General features: G+C 35.1%; 1 protein-coding gene across 1 annotated transcript in view; it reads right to left on the bottom strand.

Moving 5' to 3' along the window:
* LOC130319403 (centrosomal protein of 112 kDa-like) overlaps positions 1-15860 on the bottom strand; it is a gene marked incomplete at its 3' end in the record, with an annotated part of 46004 nt that extends 30144 nt beyond the window's left edge. Inside the window, exon 1 of the mRNA XM_056552935.1 lies at positions 15782-15860. The remainder of the gene's footprint in view (positions 1-15781) is intronic.
* Positions 15861-22500: the final 6640 nt, after the last annotated feature.

Below are 22500 nucleotides of genomic sequence, written 5' to 3'. Positions count from 1 at the left end.
GTTGCAAAACTACAAAGCCCAGCATACCCAGACAGTCCAAGACCACAACAGAGGGCACCTAGGTTGGAAATGCCGATTTACCTTACTGCTCATCTACAATACAAGGTGTTATATACAGACTCCATATGATTTCTATAGACTGTACTGTATATACTGGATTGTGATCTGCTCATCTACAATACAAGGTGTTATATACAGACTCCATATGATTTCTATAGACTGTACTGTATATACTGGACTGTGATCTGCTCATCTACAATACAAGGTGTTATATACAGACTCCATATGATTTCTATAGACTGTACTGTATATACTGGATTGTGATCTGCTCATCTACAATACAAGGTGTTATATACAGACTCCATATGATTTCTATAGACTGTACTGTATATACTGGACTGTGATCTGCTCATCTACAATACAAGGTGTTATATACAGACTCCATATGATTTCTATAGACTGTACTGTATATACTGGACTGTGATCTGCTCATCTACAATACAAGGTGTTATATACAGACTCCATATGATTTCTATAGACTGTACTGTATATACTGGACTGTGATCTGCTCATCTACAATACAAGGTGTTATTATATACAGACTCCATATGATTTCTATAGACTGTACTGTATATACTGGACTGTGATCTGCTCATCTACAATACAAGGTGTTATATACAGACTCCATATGATTTCTATAGACTGTACTGTATATACTGGACTGTGATCTGCTCATCTACAATACAAGGTGTTATATACAGACTCCATATGATTTCTATAGACTGTACTGTATATACTGGACTGTGATCTGCTCATCTACAATACAAGGTGTAATTATATACAGACTCCATATGATTTCTATAGACTGTACTGTATATACTGGACTGTGATCTGCTCATCTACAATACAAGGTGTTATTATATACAGACTCCATATGATTTCTATAGACTGTACTGTATATACTGGACTGTGATCTGCTCATCTACAATACAAGGTGTTATATACAGACTCCATATGATTTCTATAGACTGTACTGTATATACTGGACTGTGATCTGCTCATCTACAATACAAGGTGTTATATACAGACTCCATATGATTTCTATAGACTGTACTGTATATACTGGACTGTGATCTGCTCATCTACAATACAAGGTGTTATATACAGACTCCATATGATTTCTATAGACTGTACTGTATATACTGGACTGTGATCTGCTCATCTACAATACAAGGTGTTATATACAGACTCCATATGATTTCTATAGACTATACTGTATATACTGGACTGTGATCTGCTCATCTACAATACAAGGTGTTATATACAGACTCCATATGATTTCTATAGACTGTACTGTATATACTGGACTGTGATCTGCTCATCTACAATACAAGGTGTTATATACAGACTCCATATGATTTCTATAGACTGTACTGTATATACTGGACTGTGATCTGCTCATCTACAATACAAGGTGTTATATACAGACTCCATATGATTTCTATAGACTGTACTGTATATACTGGACTGTGATCTGCTCATCTACAATACAAGGTGTTATATACAGACTCCATATGATTTCTATAGACTGTACTGTATATACTGGACTGTGATCTGCTCATCTACAATACAAGGTGTTATTATATACAGACTCCATATGATTTCTATAGACTGTACTGTATATACTGGACTGTGATCTGCTCATCTACAATACAAGGTGTAATTATATACAGACTCCATATGATTTCTATAGACTGTACTGTATATACTGGACTGTGATCTGCTCATCTACAATACAAGGTGTTATATACAGATTCCATATGATTTCTATAGACTGTACTGTATATACTGGACTGTGATCTGCTCATCTACAATACAAGGTGTTATATACAGACTCCATATGATTTCTATAGACTGTACTGTATATACTGGACTGTGATCTGCTCATCTACAATACAAGGTGTTATTATATACAGACTCCATATGATTTCTATAGACTGTACTGTATATACTGGACTGTGATCTGCTCATCTACAATACAAGGTGTTATATACAGACTCCATATGATTTCTATAGACTGTACTGTATATATTGGACTGTGATCTGCTCATCTACAATACAAGGTGTTATATACAGACTCCATATGATTTCTATAGACTGTACTGTATATACTGCACTGTGATCTGCTCATCTACAATACAAGGTGTTATATACAGACTCCATATGATCTCTATAGACTGTACTGTATATACTGGACTGTGATCTGCTCATCTACAATACAAGGTGTTATATACAGACTCCATATGATTTCTATAGACTGTACTGTATATACTGGACTGTGATCTGCCCATCTACAATACAAGGTGTTATATACAGACTCCATATGATTTCTATAGACTGTACTGTATATACTGGACTGTGATCTGCTCATCTACAATACAAGGTGTTATATACAGACTCCATATGATTTCTATAGACTGTACTGTATATACTGGACTGTGATCTGCTCATCTACAATACAAGGTGTTATATACAGACTCCATATGATTTCTATAGACTGTACTGTATATACTGGACTGTGATCTGCCCATCTACAATACAAGGTGTTATATACAGACTCCATATGATTTCTATAGACTGTACTGTATATACTGGACTGTGATCTGCTCATCTACAATACAAGGTGTTATATACAGACTCCATATGATTTCTATAGACTGTACTGTATATACTGCACTGTGATCTGCTCATCTACAATACAAGGTGTTATATATACAGACTCCATATGATTTCTATAGACTGTACTGTATATACTGGACTGTGATCTGCTCATCTACAATACAAGGTGTTATATATACAGACTCCATATGATTTCTCTATAGACTGTACTGTATATACTGGACTGTGATCTGCTCATCTACAATACAAGGTGTTATATACAGACTCCATATGATTTCTATAGGCTGTACTGTATATACTGCACTGTGATCTGCTCATATACAATACAAGGTGATATATACAGACTCCATATGATTTCTATAGACTGTACTGTATATACTGGACTGTGATCTGCTCATCTACAATACAAGGTGTTATATACAGACTCCATATGATCTCTATAGACTGTACTGTATATACTGGACTGTGATCTGCTCATCTACAATACAAGGTGTTATATATACAGACTCCATATGATTTCTATAGACTGTACTGTATATACTGGACTGTGATCTGCTCATCTACAATACAAGGTGTTATATACAGACTCCATATGATCTCTATAGACTGTACTGTATATACTGGACTGTGATCTGCTCATCTACAATACAAGGTGTTATATACAGACTCCATTTGATTTCTATAGACTGTACTGTATATACTGGACTGTGATCTGCTCATCTACAATACAAGGTGTAATTATATACAGACTCCATATGATTTCTATAGGCTGTACTGTATATACTGGACTGTGATCTGCCCATCTACAATACAAGGTGTTATATACAGACTCCATATGATTTCTATAGACTGTACTGTATATACTGCACTGTGATCTGCTCATATACAATACAAGGTGATATATACAGACTCCATATGATTTCTATAGACTGTACTGTATATACTGGACTGTGATCTGCTCATCTACAATACAAGGTGTTATATATACAGACTCCATATGATTTCTATAGACTGTACTGTATATACTGGACTGTGATCTGCTCATCTACAATACAAGGTGTTATATACAGACTCCATATGATTTCTATAGACTGTACTGTATATACTGGACTGTGATCTGCTCATCTACAATACAAGGTGTTATATACAGACTCCATATGATTTCTATAGACTGTACTGTATATACTGGACTGTGATCTGCTCATCTACAATACAAGGTGTTATATACAGACTCCATATGATTTCTATAGACTGTACTGTATATACTGGACTGTGATCTGCTCATCTACAATACAAGGTGTTATATACAGACTCCATATGATTTCTATAGACTGTACTGTATATACTGGACTGTGATCTGCTCATCTACAATACAAGGTGTTATATACAGACTCCATATGATTTCTATAGACTGTACTGTATATACTGGACTGTGATCTGCTCATCTACAATACAAGGTGTTATTATATACAGACTCCATATGATTTCTATAGACTGTACTGTATATACTGGACTGTGATCTGCTCATCTACAATACAAGGTGTAATTATATACAGACTCCATATGATTTCTATAGACTGTACTGTATATACTGGACTGTGATCTGCTCATCTACAATACAAGGTGTTATATACAGATTCCATATGATTTCTATAGACTGTACTGTATATACTGGACTGTGATCTGCTCATCTACAATACAAGGTGTTATATACAGACTCCATATGATTTCTATAGACTGTACTGTATATACTGGACTGTGATCTGCTCATCTACAATACAAGGTGTTATTATATACAGACTCCATATGATTTCTATAGACTGTACTGTATATACTGGACTGTGATCTGCTCATCTACAATACAAGGTGTTATATACAGACTCCATATGATTTCTATAGACTGTACTGTATATATTGGACTGTGATCTGCTCATCTACAATACAAGGTGTTATATACAGACTCCATATGATTTCTATAGACTGTACTGTATATACTGCACTGTGATCTGCTCATCTACAATACAAGGTGTTATATACAGACTCCATATGATCTCTATAGACTGTACTGTATATACTGGACTGTGATCTGCTCATCTACAATACAAGGTGTTATATACAGACTCCATATGATTTCTATAGACTGTACTGTATATACTGGACTGTGATCTGCCCATCTACAATACAAGGTGTTATATACAGACTCCATATGATTTCTATAGACTGTACTGTATATACTGGACTGTGATCTGCTCATCTACAATACAAGGTGTTATATATACAGACTCCATATGATTTCTATAGACTGTACTGTATATACTGGACTGTGATCTGCTCATCTACAATACAAGGTGTTATATACAGACTCCATATGATTTCTATAGACTGTACTGTATATACTGGACTGTGATCTGCTCATCTACAATACAAGGTGTTATATACAGACTCCATATGATTTCTATAGACTGTACTGTATATACTGGACTGTGATCTGCCCATCTACAATACAAGGTGTTATATACAGACTCCATATGATTTCTATAGACTGTACTGTATATACTGGACTGTGATCTGCTCATCTACAATACAAGGTGTTATATACAGACTCCATATGATTTCTATAGACTGTACTGTATATACTGCACTGTGATCTGCTCATCTACAATACAAGGTGTTATATATACAGACTCCATATGATTTCTATAGACTGTACTGTATATACTGGACTGTGATCTGCTCATCTACAATACAAGGTGTTATATATACAGACTCCATATGATTTCTCTATAGACTGTACTGTATATACTGGACTGTGATCTGCTCATCTACAATACAAGGTGTTATATACAGACTCCATATGATTTCTATAGGCTGTACTGTATATACTGCACTGTGATCTGCTCATATACAATACAAGGTGATATATACAGACTCCATATGATTTCTATAGACTGTACTGTATATACTGGACTGTGATCTGCTCATCTACAATACAAGGTGTTATATACAGACTCCATATGATCTCTATAGACTGTACTGTATATACTGGACTGTGATCTGCTCATCTACAATACAAGGTGTTATATATACAGACTCCATATGATTTCTATAGACTGTACTGTATATACTGGACTGTGATCTGCTCATCTACAATACAAGGTGTTATATACAGACTCCATATGATTTCTATAGACTGTACTGTATATACTGCACTGTGATCTGCTCATATACAATACAAGGTGATATATACAGACTCCATATGATTTCTATAGACTGTACTGTATATACTGGACTGTGATCTGCTCATCTACAATACAAGGTGTTATTATATACAGACTCCATATGATCTCTATAGACTGTACTGTATATACTGGACTGTGATCTGCTCATCTACAATACAAGGTGTTATATACAGACTCCATATGATTTCTATAGACTGTACTGTATATACTGGACTGTGATCTGCTCATCTACAATACAAGGTGTTATTATATACAGACTCCATATGATTTCTATAGACTGTACTGTATATACTGGACTGTGATCTGCTCAACTACAATACAAGGTGTTATATACAGACTCCATATGATTTCTATAGACTGTACTGTATATACTGGACTGTGATCTGCTCATCTACAATACAAGGTGTTATATACAGACTCCATATGATTTCTATAGACTGTACTGTATATACTGGACTGTGATCTGCTCATCTACAATACAAGGTGTTATATACAGACTCCATATGATTTCTATAGACTGTACTGTATATACTGGACTGTGATCTGCTCATCTACAATACAAGGTGTTATATACAGACTCCATATGATTTCTATAGACTGTACTGTATATACTGGACTGTGATCTGCTCATCTACAATACAAGGTGTTATATACAGACTCCATATGATTTCTATAGACTGTACTGTATATACTGGACTGTGATCTGCTCATCTACAATACAAGGTGTTATATACAGACTCCATATGATTTCTATAGACTGTACTGTATATACTGGACTGTGATCTGCCCATCTACAATACAAGGTGTTATATACAGACTCCATATGATTTCTATAGACTGTACTGTATATACTGGACTGTGATCTGCTCATCTACAATACAAGGTGTTATTATATACAGACTCCATATGATCTCTATAGACTGTACTGTATATACTGGACTGTGATCTGCTCATCTACAATACAAGGTGTTATATACAGACTCCATATGATCTCTATAGACTGTACTGTATATACTGGACTGTGATCTGCTCATCTACAATACAAGGTGTAATTATATACAGACTCCATATGATTTCTATAGACTGTACTGTATATACTGGACTGTGATCTGCTCATCTACAATACAAGGTGTTATATACAGACTCCATATGATTTCTATAGACTGTACTGTATATACTGGACTGTGATCTGCTCATCTACAATACAAGGTGTTATATACAGACTCCATATGATTTCTATAGACTGTACTGTATATACTGGACTGTGATCTGCTCATCTACAATACAAGGTGTTATATACAGACTCCATATGATCTCTATAGACTGTACTGTATATACTGGACTGTGATCTGCTCATCTACAATACAAGGTGTTATATACAGACTCCATATGATTTCTATAGACTGTACAGTATATACTGGACTGTGATCTGCCCATCTACAATACAAGGTGTTATATACAGACTCCATATGATTTCTATAGACTGTACTGTATATACTGGACTGTGATCTGCTCATCTACAATACAAGGTGTTATATACAGACTCCATATGATTTCTATAGGCTGTACTGTATATACTGGACTGTGATCTGCTCATCTACAATACAAGGTGTTATATACAGACTCCATATGATTTCTATAGACTGTACTGTATATACTGGACTGTGATCTGCTCATCTACAATACAAGGTGTTATATACAGACTCCATATGATTTCTATAGACTGTACTGTATATACTGGACTGTGATCTGCTCATCTACAATACAAGGTGTTATTATATACAGACTCCATATGATATCTATAGACTGTACTGTATATACTGGACTGTGATCTGCCCATCTACAATACAAGGTGTTATATACAGACTCCATATGATTTCTCTATAGACTGTACTGTATATACTGCACTGTGATCTGCTCATCTACAATACAAGGTGTTATATACAGACTCCATATGATTTCTATAGACTATACTGTATATACTGGACTGTGATCTGCTCATCTACAATACAAGGTGTTATTATATACAGACTCCATATGATTTCTATAGGCTGTACTGTATATACTGGACTGTGATCTGCCCATCTACAATACAAGGTGTTATATACAGACTCCATATGATTTCTATAGACTGTACTGTATATACTGGACTGTGATCTGCTCATCTACAATACAAGGTGTTATTATATACAGACTCCATATGATTTCTATAGGCTGTACTGTATATACTGGACTGTGATCTGCTCATCTACAATACAAGGTGTTATATACAGACTCCATATGATTTCTATAGACTGTACTGTATATACTGGACTGTGATCTGCTCATCTACAATACAAGGTGTTATTATATACAGACTTCATATGATTTCTATAGACTGTACTGTATATACTGGACTGTGATCTGCTCATCTACAATACAAGGTGTTATATACAGACTCCATATGATTTCTATAGGACTGTACTGTATATACTGGACTGTGATCTGCTCATCTACAATACAAGGTGTTATATACAGACTCCATATGATTTCTATAGACTGTACTGTATATATTGGACTGTGATCTGCTCATCTACAATACAAGGTGTTATTATATACAGACTCCATATGATTTCTATAGACTGTACTGTATATACTGGACTGTGATCTGCTCATCTACAATACAAGGTGTTATATACAGACTCCATATGATTTCTATAGACTGTACTGTATATACTGGACTGTGATCTGCTCATCTACAATACAAGGTGTTATATACAGACTCCATATGATCTCTATAGACTGTACTGTATATACTGGACTGTGATCTGCTCATCTACAATACAAGGTGTTATATACAGACTCCATATGATTTCTATAGGCTGTACTCTATATACTGGACTGTGATCTGCTCATCTACAATACAAGGTGTTATATACAGACTCCATATGATTTCTATAGACTGTACTGTATATACTGGACTGTGATCTGCCCATCTACAATACAAGGTGTTATATACAGACTCCATATGATTTCTATAGACTGTACTGTATATACTGGACTGTGATCTGCTCATCTACAATACAAGGTGTTATATACAGACTCCATATGATTTCTATAGGCTGTACTGTATATACTGGACTGTGATCTGCTCATCTACAATACAAGGTGTTATTATATACAGACTCCATATGATTTCTATAGACTGTACTGTATATACTGGACTGTGATCTGCTCATCTACAATACAAGGTGTTATATACAGACTCCATATGATTTCTATAGACTGTACTGTATATATTGGACTGTGATCTGCTCATCTACAATACAAGGTGTTATATACAGACTCCATATGATCTCTATAGACTGTACTGTATACACTGGACTGTGATCTGCTCATCTACAATACAAGGTGTTATTATATACAGACTCCATATGATCTCTATAGACTGTACTGTATATACTGGACTGTGATCTGCTCATCTACAATACAAGGTGTTATATACAGACTCCATATGATCTCTATAGACTGTACTGTATATACTGGACTGTGATCTGCTCATCTACAATACAAGGTGTAATTATATACAGACTCCATATGATTTCTATAGACTGTACTGTATATACTGGACTGTGATCTGCTCATCTACAATACAAGGTGTTATATACAGACTCCATATGATCTCTATAGACTGTACTGTATATACTGGACTGTGATCTGCTCATCTACAATACAAGGTGTTATATACAGACTCCATATGATTTCTATAGACTGTACTGTATATACTGGACTGTGATCTGCCCATCTACAATACAAGGTGTTATATACAGACTCCATATGATTTCTATAGACTGTACTGTATATACTGGACTGTGATCTGCTCATCTACAATACAAGGTGTTATATACAGACTCCATATGATTTCTATAGGCTGTACTGTATATACTGGACTGTGATCTGCTCATCTACAATACAAGGTGTTATATACAGACTCCATATGATTTCTATAGACTGTACTGTATATACTGCACTGTGATCTGCTCATCTACAATACAAGGTGTTATATACAGACTCCATATGATATCTATAGACTGTACTGTATATACTGGACTGTGATCTGCCCATCTACAATACAAGGTGTTATATACAGACTCCATATGATTTCTCTATAGACTGTACTGTATATACTGCACTGTGATCTGCTCATCTACAATACAAGGTGTTATATACAGACTCCATATGATTTCTATAGACTATACTGTATATACTGGACTGTGATCTGCTCATCTACAATACAAGGTGTTATTATATACAGACTCCATATGATTTCTATAGGCTGTACTGTATATACTGGACTGTGATCTGCCCATCTACAATACAAGGTGTTATATACAGACTCCATATGATTTCTATAGACTGTACTGTATATACTGGACTGTGATCTGCTCATCTACAATACAAGGTGTTATATACAGACTCCATATGATTTCTATAGGCTGTACTGTATATACTGCACTGTGATCTGCTCATCTACAATACAAGGTGTTATTATATACAGACTCCATATGATTTCTATAGACTGTACTGTATATACTGGACTGTGATCTGCTCATCTACAATACAAGGTGTAATTATATACAGACTCCATATGATCTCTATAGACTGTACTGTATATACTGGACTGTGATCTGCTCATCTACAATACAAGGTGTTATTATATACAGACTCCATATGATTTCTATAGGCTGTACTGTATATACTGGACTGTGATCTGCTCATCTACAATACAAGGTGTTATATACAGACTCCATATGATTTCTATAGACTGTACTGTATATACTGGACTGTGATCTGCTCATCTACAATACAAGGTGTTATTATATACAGACTTCATATGATTTCTATAGACTGTACTGTATATACTGGACTGTGATCTGCTCATCTACAATACAAGGTGTTATATACAGACTCCATATGATTTCTATAGACTGTACTGTATATACTGGACTGTGATCTGCTCATCTACAATACAAGGTGTTATATACAGACTCCATATGATTTCTATAGACTGTACTGTATATATTGGACTGTGATCTGCTCATCTACAATACAAGGTGTTATTATATACAGACTCCATATGATTTCTATAGACTGTACTGTATATACTGGACTGTGATCTGCTCATCTACAATACAAGGTGTTATATACAGACTCCATATGATTTCTATAGACTGTACTGTATATACTGGACTGTGATCTGCTCATCTACAATACAAGGTGTTATATACAGACTCCATATGATCTCTATAGACTGTACTGTATATACTGGACTGTGATCTGCTCATCTACAATACAAGGTGTTATATACAGACTCCATATGATTTCTATAGGCTGTACTGTATATACTGGACTGTGATCTGCTCATCTACAATACAAGGTGTTATATACAGACTCCATATGATCTCTATAGACTGTACTGTATATATTGGACTGTGATCTGCTCATCTACAATACAAGGTGTTATATACAGACTCCATATGATCTCTATAGACTGTACTGTATATACTGGACTGTGATCTGCTCATCTACAATACAAGGTGTTATATACAGATTCCATATGATTTCTATAGACTGTACTGTATATACTGGACTGTGATCTGCTCATCTACAATACAAGGTGTTATATACAGACTCCATATGATTTCTATAGACTGTACTGTATATACTGGACTGTGATCTGCCCATCTACAATACAAGGTGTTATATACAGACTCCATATGATTTCTATAGACTGTACTGTATATACTGGACTGTGATCTGCTCATCTACAATACAAGGTGTTATTATATACAGACTCCATATGATTTCTATAGACTGTACTGTATATACTGGACTGTGATCTGCTCATCTACAATACAAGGTGTTATATATACAGACTCCATATGATTTATATAGACTGTACTGTATATACTGGACTGTGATCTGCTCATCTACAATACAAGGTGTTATATACAGACTCCATATGATTTCTATAGACTGTACTGTATATACTGGACTGTGATCTGCTCATCTACAATACAAGGTGTTATTATATACAGACTCCATATGATTTCTATAGACTGTACTGTATATACTGGACTGTGATCTGCTCATCTACAATACAAGGTGTTATATACAGACTCCATATGATTTCTATAGACTGTACTGTATATACTGGACTGTGATCTGCTCATCTACAATACAAGGTGTTATTATATACAGACTCCATATGATTTCTATAGACTGTACTGTATATACTGGACTGTGATCTGCTCATCTACAATACAAGGTGTTATATACAGACTCCATATGATTTCTATAGACTGTACTGTATATACTGGACTGTGATCTGCTCATCTACAATACAAGGTGTTATTATATACAGACTCCATATGATTTCTATAGACTGTACTGTATATACTGGACTGTGATCTGCTCATCTACAATACAAGGTATTATATACAGATTCCATATGATTTCTATAGACTGTACTGTATATACTGGACTGTGATCTGCTCATCTACAATACAAGGTGTTATATACAGACTCCATATGATTTCTATAGACTGTACTGTATATACTGGACTGTGATCTGCTCATCTACAATACAAGGTGTTATTATATACAGACTCCATATGATTTCTATAGACTGTACTGTATATACTGGACTGTGATCTGCTCATCTACAATACAAGGTGTTATATACAGACTCCATATGATTTCTATAGACTGTACTGTATATACTGGACTGTGATCTGCTCATCTACAATACAAGGTGTTATTATATACAGACTCCATATGATTTCTATAGACTGTACTGTATATACTGGACTGTGATCTGCTCATCTACAATACAAGGTGTTATATACAGACTCCATATGATTTCTATAGACTGTACTGTATATACTGCACTGTGATCTGCTCATCTACAATACAAGGTGTTATATACAGACTCCATATGATTTCTATAGACTGTACTGTATATACTGGACTGTGATCTGCTCATCTACAATACAAGGTGTTATATACAGACTCCATATGATTTCTATAGACTGTACTGTATATACTGGACTGTGATCTGCTCATCTACAATACAAGGTGTTATATACAGACTCCATATGATTTCTATAGACTGTACTGTATATACTGCACTGTGATCTGCTCATCTACAATACAAGGTGTTATTATATACAGACTCCATATGATTTCTATAGACTGTACTGTATATACTGGACTGTGATCTGCTCATCTACAATACAAGGTGTTATATACAGACTCCATATGATTTCTATAGACTGTACTGTATATACTGGACTGTGATCTGCTCATCTACAATACAAGGTGTTATATACAGACTTCATATGATTTCTATAGACTGTACTGTATATACTGGACTGTGATCTGCTCATCTACAATACAAGGTGTTATATACAGACTCCATATGATTTCTATAGACTGTACTGTATATACTGGACTGTGATCTGCCCATCTACAATACAAGGTGTTATATACAGACTCCATATGATTTCTATAGACTGTACTGTATATACTGGACTGTGATCTGCTCATCTACAATACAAGGTGTTATATACAGACTTCATATGATTTCTATAGACTGTACTGTATATACTGGACTGTGATCTGCTCATCTACAATACAAGGTGTTATTATATACAGACTCCATATGATCTCTATAGACTGTACTGTATATATTGGACTGTGATCTGCTCATCTACAATACAAGGTGTTATATATACAGACTCCATATGATTTCTATAGACTGTACTGTATATACTGGACTGTGATCTGCTCATCTACAATACAAGGTGTTATATACAGACTCCATATGATTTCTATAGACTGTACTGTATATACTGGACTGTGATCTGCTCATCTACAATACAAGGTGTTATATACAGACTCCATATGATTTCTATAGACTGTACTGTATATACTGGACTGTGATCTGCTCATCTACAATACAAGGTGTTATATACAGACTCCATATGATTTCTATAGACTGTACTGTATATACTGGACTGTGATCTGCTCATCTACAATACAAGGTGTTATATACAGACTCCATATGATTTCTATAGACTGTACTGTATATACTGGACTGTGATCTGCTCATCTACAATACAAGGTGTTATATATACAGACTCCATATGATTTCTATAGACTGTACTGTATATACTGGACTGTGATCTGCTCATCTACAATACAAGGTGTTATATACAGACTCCATATGATTTCTATAGACTGTACTGTATATACTGGACTGTGATCTGCTCATCTACAATACAAGGTGTTATATACAGACTCCATATGATTTCTATAGACTGTACTGTATATACTGGACTGTGATCTGCCCATCTACAATACAAGGTGTTATTATATACAGACTCCATATGATTTCTATATAGACTGTACTGTATATACTGGACTGTGATCTGCTCATCTACAATACAAGGTGTTATATACAGACTCCATATGATTTCTATAGACTGTACTGTATATACTGGACTGTGATCTGCTCATCTACAATACAAGGTGTTATATACAGACTCCATATGATTTCTATAGACTGTACTGTATATACTGGACTGTGATCTGCTCATCTACAATACAAGGTGTTATATACAGACTCCATATGATTTCTATAGACTGTACTGTATATACTGGACTGTGATCTGCTCATCTACAATACAAGGTGTTATATACAGACTCCATATGATTTCTATAGACTGTACTGTATATACTGGACTGTGATCTGCTCATCTACAATACAAGGTGTTATATACAGACTCCATATGATTTCTATAGACTGTACTGTATATACTGGACTGTGATCTGCTCATCTACAATACAAGGTGTTATATACAGACTCCATATGATTTCTATAGACTGTACTGTATATACTGGACTGTGATCTGCTCATCTACAATACAAGGTGTTATATACAGACTCCATATGATTTCTATAGACTGTACTGTATATACTGGACTGTGATCTGCTCATCTACAATACAAGGTGTTATATACAGACTCCATATGATCTCTATAGACTGTACTGTATATACTGGACTGTGATCTGCTCATCTACAATACAAGGTGTTATATACAGACTCCATATGATTTCTATAGACTGTACTGTATATACTGCACTGTGATCTGCTCATCTACAATACAAGGTGTTATATACAGACTCCATATGATCTCTATAGACTGTACTGTATATACTGGACTGTGATCTGCTCATCTACAATACAAGGTGTTATATACAGACTCCATATGATTTCTATAGACTGTACTGTATATACTGGACTGTGATCTGCCCATCTACAATACAAGGTGTTATTATATACAGACTCCATATGATTTCTATAGACTGTACTGTATATACTGGACTGTGATCTGCCCATCTACAATACAAGGTGTTATTATATACAGACTCCATATGATTTCTATAGACTGTACTGTATATACTGGACTGTGATCTGCTCATCTACAATACAAGGTGTTATATACAGACTCCATATGATTTCTATAGGCTGTGAGTTGTAGTTTTGCAACAGCTGGAGGCTTCCTAGCTGGGAAACACTGATTTGGATATTTCATTGATATAATTAAGAGGCAATGGGAAGATTTAGCAAAACCTGTACAGAGGAAAAGAGCAGCAGTTGCCCATAGCAACCAATCAGAACTTATTAATTGCTATGGCGACTGCTCCTCTTTTCCTGAGGTTCTGATGAATCTTCCTAACGTTATTTAGGGTGGTCCTCGAAGGGTAATAAGGGGTCGGGCCCTATATCGTATCATTCGGGTTAGTTAGCTATACGTTACCGGAGGAAAAGTTCCCACTCTCGGCGTTTGAAGAGCCCACTCTCGGGAAGACGCGATGACGTATTTCCGGCCAACTGCGGAGGCGTCACCATAGTGACGGACGCTGTGGAGACCTCGGTCAGGTGACTTCCGGTTGTAGTGGTTTGGAGCGCAGTTGTGTGTATGGGCGGGATGTGATTCCCTATAGTGTACTCTATGTGTCCGGTACCAGACTGCTGAAGACATGCTGGGAGGTATAGTGCCGCACATGACTGTACAGGGACCCCCCAGTGCTGTATAACAGGCCCCCCCCAGTGCTGTATAACAGGGACCCCCCCCCAGTGCTGTATAACAGGGCCCCCCCCCAGTGCTGTATAACAGGGTCCCCCCCCAGTGCTGTATAACAGGGACCCCCCCAGTGCTGTATAACAGGGACCCCCCCAGTGCTGTATATCAGGGACCCCCCAGTGCTGTATAACAGGCCCCCCCCCCCCCCCAGTGCTGTATAACAGGGACCCCCCCAGTGCTGTATAACAGGGACCCCCCCAGTGCTGTATATCAGGGACCCCCCAGTGCTGTATAACAGGCCCCCCCCAGTGCTGTATAACAGGGCCCCCCCCAGTGCTGTATAACAGGGTCCCCCCCAGTGCTGTATAACAGGGACCCCCCCAGTGCTGTATAACAGGGACCCCCCCAGTGCTGTATATCAGGGACCCCCCAGTGCTGTATAACAGGCCCCCCCCCCCAGTGCTGTATAACAGGGACCCCCCCAGTGCTGTATAACAGGGACCCCCCCAGTGCTGTATATCAGGGACCCCCACAGTGCTGTATAACAGGGACCCCCCCCCCCAGTGCTGTATAACAGGGCCCCCCCCCCCCAGTGCTGTATAACAGCCCCCCCCCCAGTGCTGTATAACAGCCCCCCCCCCCAGTGCTGTATAACAGGGTCCCCCCTCCCAGTGCTGTATAACAAGGACCCTCCCCCCAATGCTGTATAACAAGGACCCCCCCCCCCAGTGCTGTATAACAGCCCCCCCCCCAGTGCTGTATAACAGCCCCCCCCCCCCAGTGCTGTATAACAAGGACCCCCCCCCCAGTGCTGTATAACAAGGACCCCCCCCCCCCAGTGCTGTATAACAAGGACCCCCAGTCTTGTATGTGTGTATACTTCTATACAAGTCAGGTCCCTCTCTTGTATGGATGTGGCTGCCGCACAAGTTGTATATAGACTAGGCACTCCACCATTGATGATACAATGAAAATAATGTTATTCAGCAATCCACATGCATTAAGTGTTACGTTTCGATCATACGATATCACATATTTTAGAGCTCATAGGTCGCAGTGCACGATCCTACTAAGCACGGCATTGCTGGCCGACCACCCGCTTCTCTCCAACCCCGCAGCAATCCAGTCTGATGAAGGTCTGTTTATAACCGAAACCTAACACTTAATGCATGTGGATTGCTGAATAACATTATTTTCATTGTATCATCAATGGTGGAGTGCCTAGTCTATATACAACTTGTGTGTGTGTGTGTGTGTGTATATATATATATCAGGAGAGGAGTGTACAGTACAGTGTATATATATATATATATATATCAGGAGAGGAGTGTACAGTACAGTCCAGTGTATATATATATATATATATCAGGAGAGGAGTGTACAGTATATATATATATATATATATATCAGGAGAGGAGTGTACAGTATATATATATATATATATATATATCAGGAGAGGAGTGTACAGTACAGTACAGTGTATATATATATATATCAGGAGAGGAGTGTACAGTACAGTACAGTGTATATATATATATATATATATATATCAGGAGAGGAGTGTACAGTATATATATATATATATCAGGAGAGGAGTGTACAGTACAGTACAGTGTATATATATATATATATATCAGGAGAGGAGTGTACAGTACAGTCCAGTGTATATATATATATATATATCAGGAGAGGAGTGTACAGTATATATATATATATATATATATATATCAGGAGAGGAGTGTACCGTACAGTATATATATATCAGGAGAGGAGTGTACAGTACAGTACAGTGTATATATATATATATCAGGAGAGGAGAGTACAGTACAGTGTATATATATATATATATATATCAGGAGAGGAGTGTACAGTATATATATATATATATCAGGAGAGGAGTGTACAGTACAGTACAGTGTATATATATATATCAGGAGAGGAGTGTACAGTATATATATATCAGGAGAGGAGTGTACAGTACAGTACAGTGTATATATATCAGGAGAGGAGTGTACAGTACAGTACAGTGTATATATATATATACATATATATATATATCAGTAGAGGAGTGTACAGTACAGTACAGTGTATATACATATATATATATATATATATCAGGAGAGGAGTGTACAGTGTGTATATATATATATATATCAGGAGAGGAGTGTACAGTATATATATATATATATATATATATATATATCAGGAGAGGAGTGTACAGTACAGTATATATATATCAGGAGAGGAGTGTACAGTATAGTATATATATATATATATATATATCAGGAGAGGAGTGTACTGTACAGTGTATATATCAGGAGAGGAGTGTACAGATATATATATATATATATATATATCAGGAGAGGAGTGTACAGTACAGTATATATATATATCAGGAGAGGAGTGTACAGTATAGTATATATATATAATCAGGAGAGGAGTGTACAGTATATATATATCAGGAGAGGAGTGTACAGTATATATATATATCAGGAGAGGAGTGTACAGTACAGTGTATATATATATATATATATATATATATATATATATCAGGAGAGGAGTGTACAGTGTATATATATATATATATATATATCAGGAGAGGAGTGTACAGTACAGTATATGTGTGTATATATATATATATATATATATCAGGAGAGGAGTGTACAGTACAGTATATATATATATATCAGGAGTTGAGTGTACAGTACAGTATATATATATATATATATATCAGGAGAGGAGTGTACAGTATAGTATATATATAATCAGGAGAGCAGTGTACAGTATGTATATATCAGGAGAGGAGTGTACAGTACAGTGTATATATATATATATATATATATATATCTATCAGGAGAGGAGTGTACAGTATATATACATATATATATATATCAGGAGAGGAGTGTACAGTACAGTGTATATATATATCAGGAGAGGAGTGTACAGTACAGTATATATATATATCAGGAGAGGAGTGTACAGTACAGTATATATATATATATATATATATATCAGGAGAGGAATGTACAGTACAGTATATATATATATATATATATATATATATATATATCTCAGAAGAGGAGTGTACAGTATAGTATATATATATAATCAGGAGAGTAGTGTACAGTACAGTGTATATATATATATATATATATATATCAGGAGAGGAGTGTACAGTATATATATATATATATATATATATATCTCAGGAGAGTAGTGTACAGTAAAGTGTGTATATATATATATATCTCAGGAGAGGAGTGTACAGTACAGTGTATATATATCAGGAGAGGAATGTACAGTATATATATATATATATATCAGGAGAGGAGTGTACAGTATATATATATATCAGGAGAGGAGTGTACAGTATATATATATCAGGAGAGGAGTGTACAGTACAGTATATATATATATATATCTATCAGGAGAGGAGTGTACAGTACAGTGTATATATCAGGAGAGGAGTGTACAGTACAGTGTATATATCAGGAGAGGAGTGTACAGTATATATATATATATATAGATATCAGGAGAGGAGTGTACAGTACAGTATATATATATATATATATATATATATATATATATACATATATCAGGAGAGGAGTGTACAGTACAGTGTATATATCAGGAGAGGAGTGTACAGTACAGTATATATATATATCAGGAGAGGAGTGTACAGTACAGTGTATATATATATATCAGGATAGGAGTGTACAGTACAGTATATATTTATATCAGGATAGGAGTGTACAGTACAGTATATATATATATATCTATCTATCAGGAGAGGAGTGTACAGTACAGTGTATATATCAGGAGAGGAGTGTACAGTATATATATATATATAGATATCAGGAGAGGAGTGTACAGTACAGTATATATATATATATATCAGGAGAGGAGTGTACAGTACAGTGTATATATCAGGAGAGGAGTGTACAGTACAGTATATATATATATATATATATATATATATATCAGGAGAGGAGTGTACAGTACAGTATATATATATATATATATATATATCAGGAGAGGAGTGTACAGTACAGTGTATATATCAGGAGAGGAGTGTACAGTACAGTATATATATATATATATATATCAGGAGAGGAGTGTACAGTACAGTATATATATATATATATCTATCTATCAGGAGAGGAGTGTACAGTACAGTGTATATATATATCAGGAGAGGAGTGTACAGTACAGTATATATATATATCAGGAAAGGAGTGTACAGTACAGTATATATATATATATCAGGAGAGGAGTGTACAGTACAGTGTGTATATATATATATATATATCAGGAGAGGAGTGTACAGTACAGTATATATATATATATATATATATATATATATATATATATATATATATATATATAAGGAGATGGGTGTACAGTACAGTACAGTATATATATATATATATATATATATATATATATATATATCTATATCAGGAGAGGGGTGTACAGTACAGTATATATATATATATATATATATCAGGAGAGGAGTGTACAGTACAGTATATATATATCAGGAGAGGAGTGTACAGTATATATATAATCAGGAGAGGAGTGTACAGTATATATATATCAGGAGAGGAGTGTACAGTATATATATATCAGGAGAGGAGTGTACAGTATATATATATATCAGGAGAGGAGTTTACAGTACAGTGTATATATATATATATCTATCAGGAGAGGAGTGTACAGTATATATATATATATATATATATATATATATATATCAGGAGTTGAGTGTACAGTACAGTATATATATATATATATATATATATATATATATCAGGAGAGGAGTGTACAGTATAGTATATATATAATCAGGAGAGCAGTGTACAGTATGTATATATCAGGAGAGGAGTGTACAGTACAGTGTATATATATATATATATATATATATATATCAGGAGAGGAGTGTACAGTATATATACATATATATATATATCAGGAGAGGAGTGTACAGTACAGTGTATATATATATCAGGAGAGGAGTGTACAGTACAGTATATATATATATCAGGAGAGGAGTGTACAGTACAGTATATATATATATATATATATATATATATCAGGAGAGGAATGTACAGTACAGTATATATATATATATATATATATATCTCAGAAGAGGAGTGTACAGTATAGTATATATATATAATCAGGAGAGTAGTGTACAGTACAGTGTATATATATATATATATATATATATCAGGAGAGGAGTGTACAGTATATATATATATATATATATATATATCTCAGGAGAGTAGTGTACAGTAAAGTGTGTATATATATATATATATATATATATATATATATATATCTCAGGAGAGGAGTGTACAGTACAGTATATATATCAGGAGAGGAATGTACAGTATATATATATATATATATATCAGGAGAGGAGTGTACAGTATATATATATATCAGGAGAGGAGTGTACAGTATATATATATCAGGAGAGGAGTGTACAGTACAGTATATATATATATATATCTATCAGGAGAGGAGTGTACAGTACAGTGTATATATCAGGAGAGGAGTGTACAGTACAGTGTATATATCAGGAGAGGAGTGTACAGTATATATATATATATATATAGATATCAGGAGAGGAGTGTACAGTACAGTATATATATATATATATATATATATACATATATCAGGAGAGGAGTGTACAGTACAGTGTATATATCAGGAGAGGAGTGTACAGTACAGTATATATATATATCAGGAGAGGAGTGTACAGTACAGTGTATATATATATATCAGGATAGGAGTGTACAGTACAGTATATATTTATATCAGGATAGGAGTGTACACTACAGTATATATATATATATATATATCTATCAGGAGAGGAGTGTACAGTACAGTGTATATATCAGGAGAGGAGTGTACAGTATATATATATATATAGATATCAGGAGAGGAGTGTACAGTACAGTATATATATATATATCAGGAGAGGAGTGTACAGTACAGTGTATATATCAGGAGAGGAGTGTACAGTACAGTATATATATATATATATATATATATATATATATATATATATCAGGAGAGGAGTGTACAGTACAGTATATATATATATATATATATATATCAGGAGAGGAGTGTACAGTACAGTGTATATATCAGGAGAGGAGTGTACAGTACAGTATATATATATATATATATATATCAGGAGAGGAGTGTACAGTACAGTATATATATATATATATATATATCTATCAGGAGAGGAGTGTACAGTACAGTGTATATATATATCAGGAGAGGAGTGTACAGTACAGTATATATATATATATATCAGGAAAGGAGTGTACAGTACAGTATATATATATATCAGGAGAGGAGTGTACAGTACAGTGTGTATATATATATATATATATATCAGGAGAGGAGTGTACAGTACAGTATATATATATATCTAT

The sequence above is a fragment of the Hyla sarda genome, unplaced genomic scaffold, assembly GCF_029499605.1.
Source record: "Hyla sarda isolate aHylSar1 unplaced genomic scaffold, aHylSar1.hap1 scaffold_2125, whole genome shotgun sequence".
NCBI classification, from domain to species: Eukaryota; Metazoa; Chordata; class Amphibia; order Anura; family Hylidae; genus Hyla; species Hyla sarda.
The sequence above is the reverse complement of the archived record's forward strand: the minus strand, read 5'-3'. Positions and strand labels throughout refer to the sequence as shown.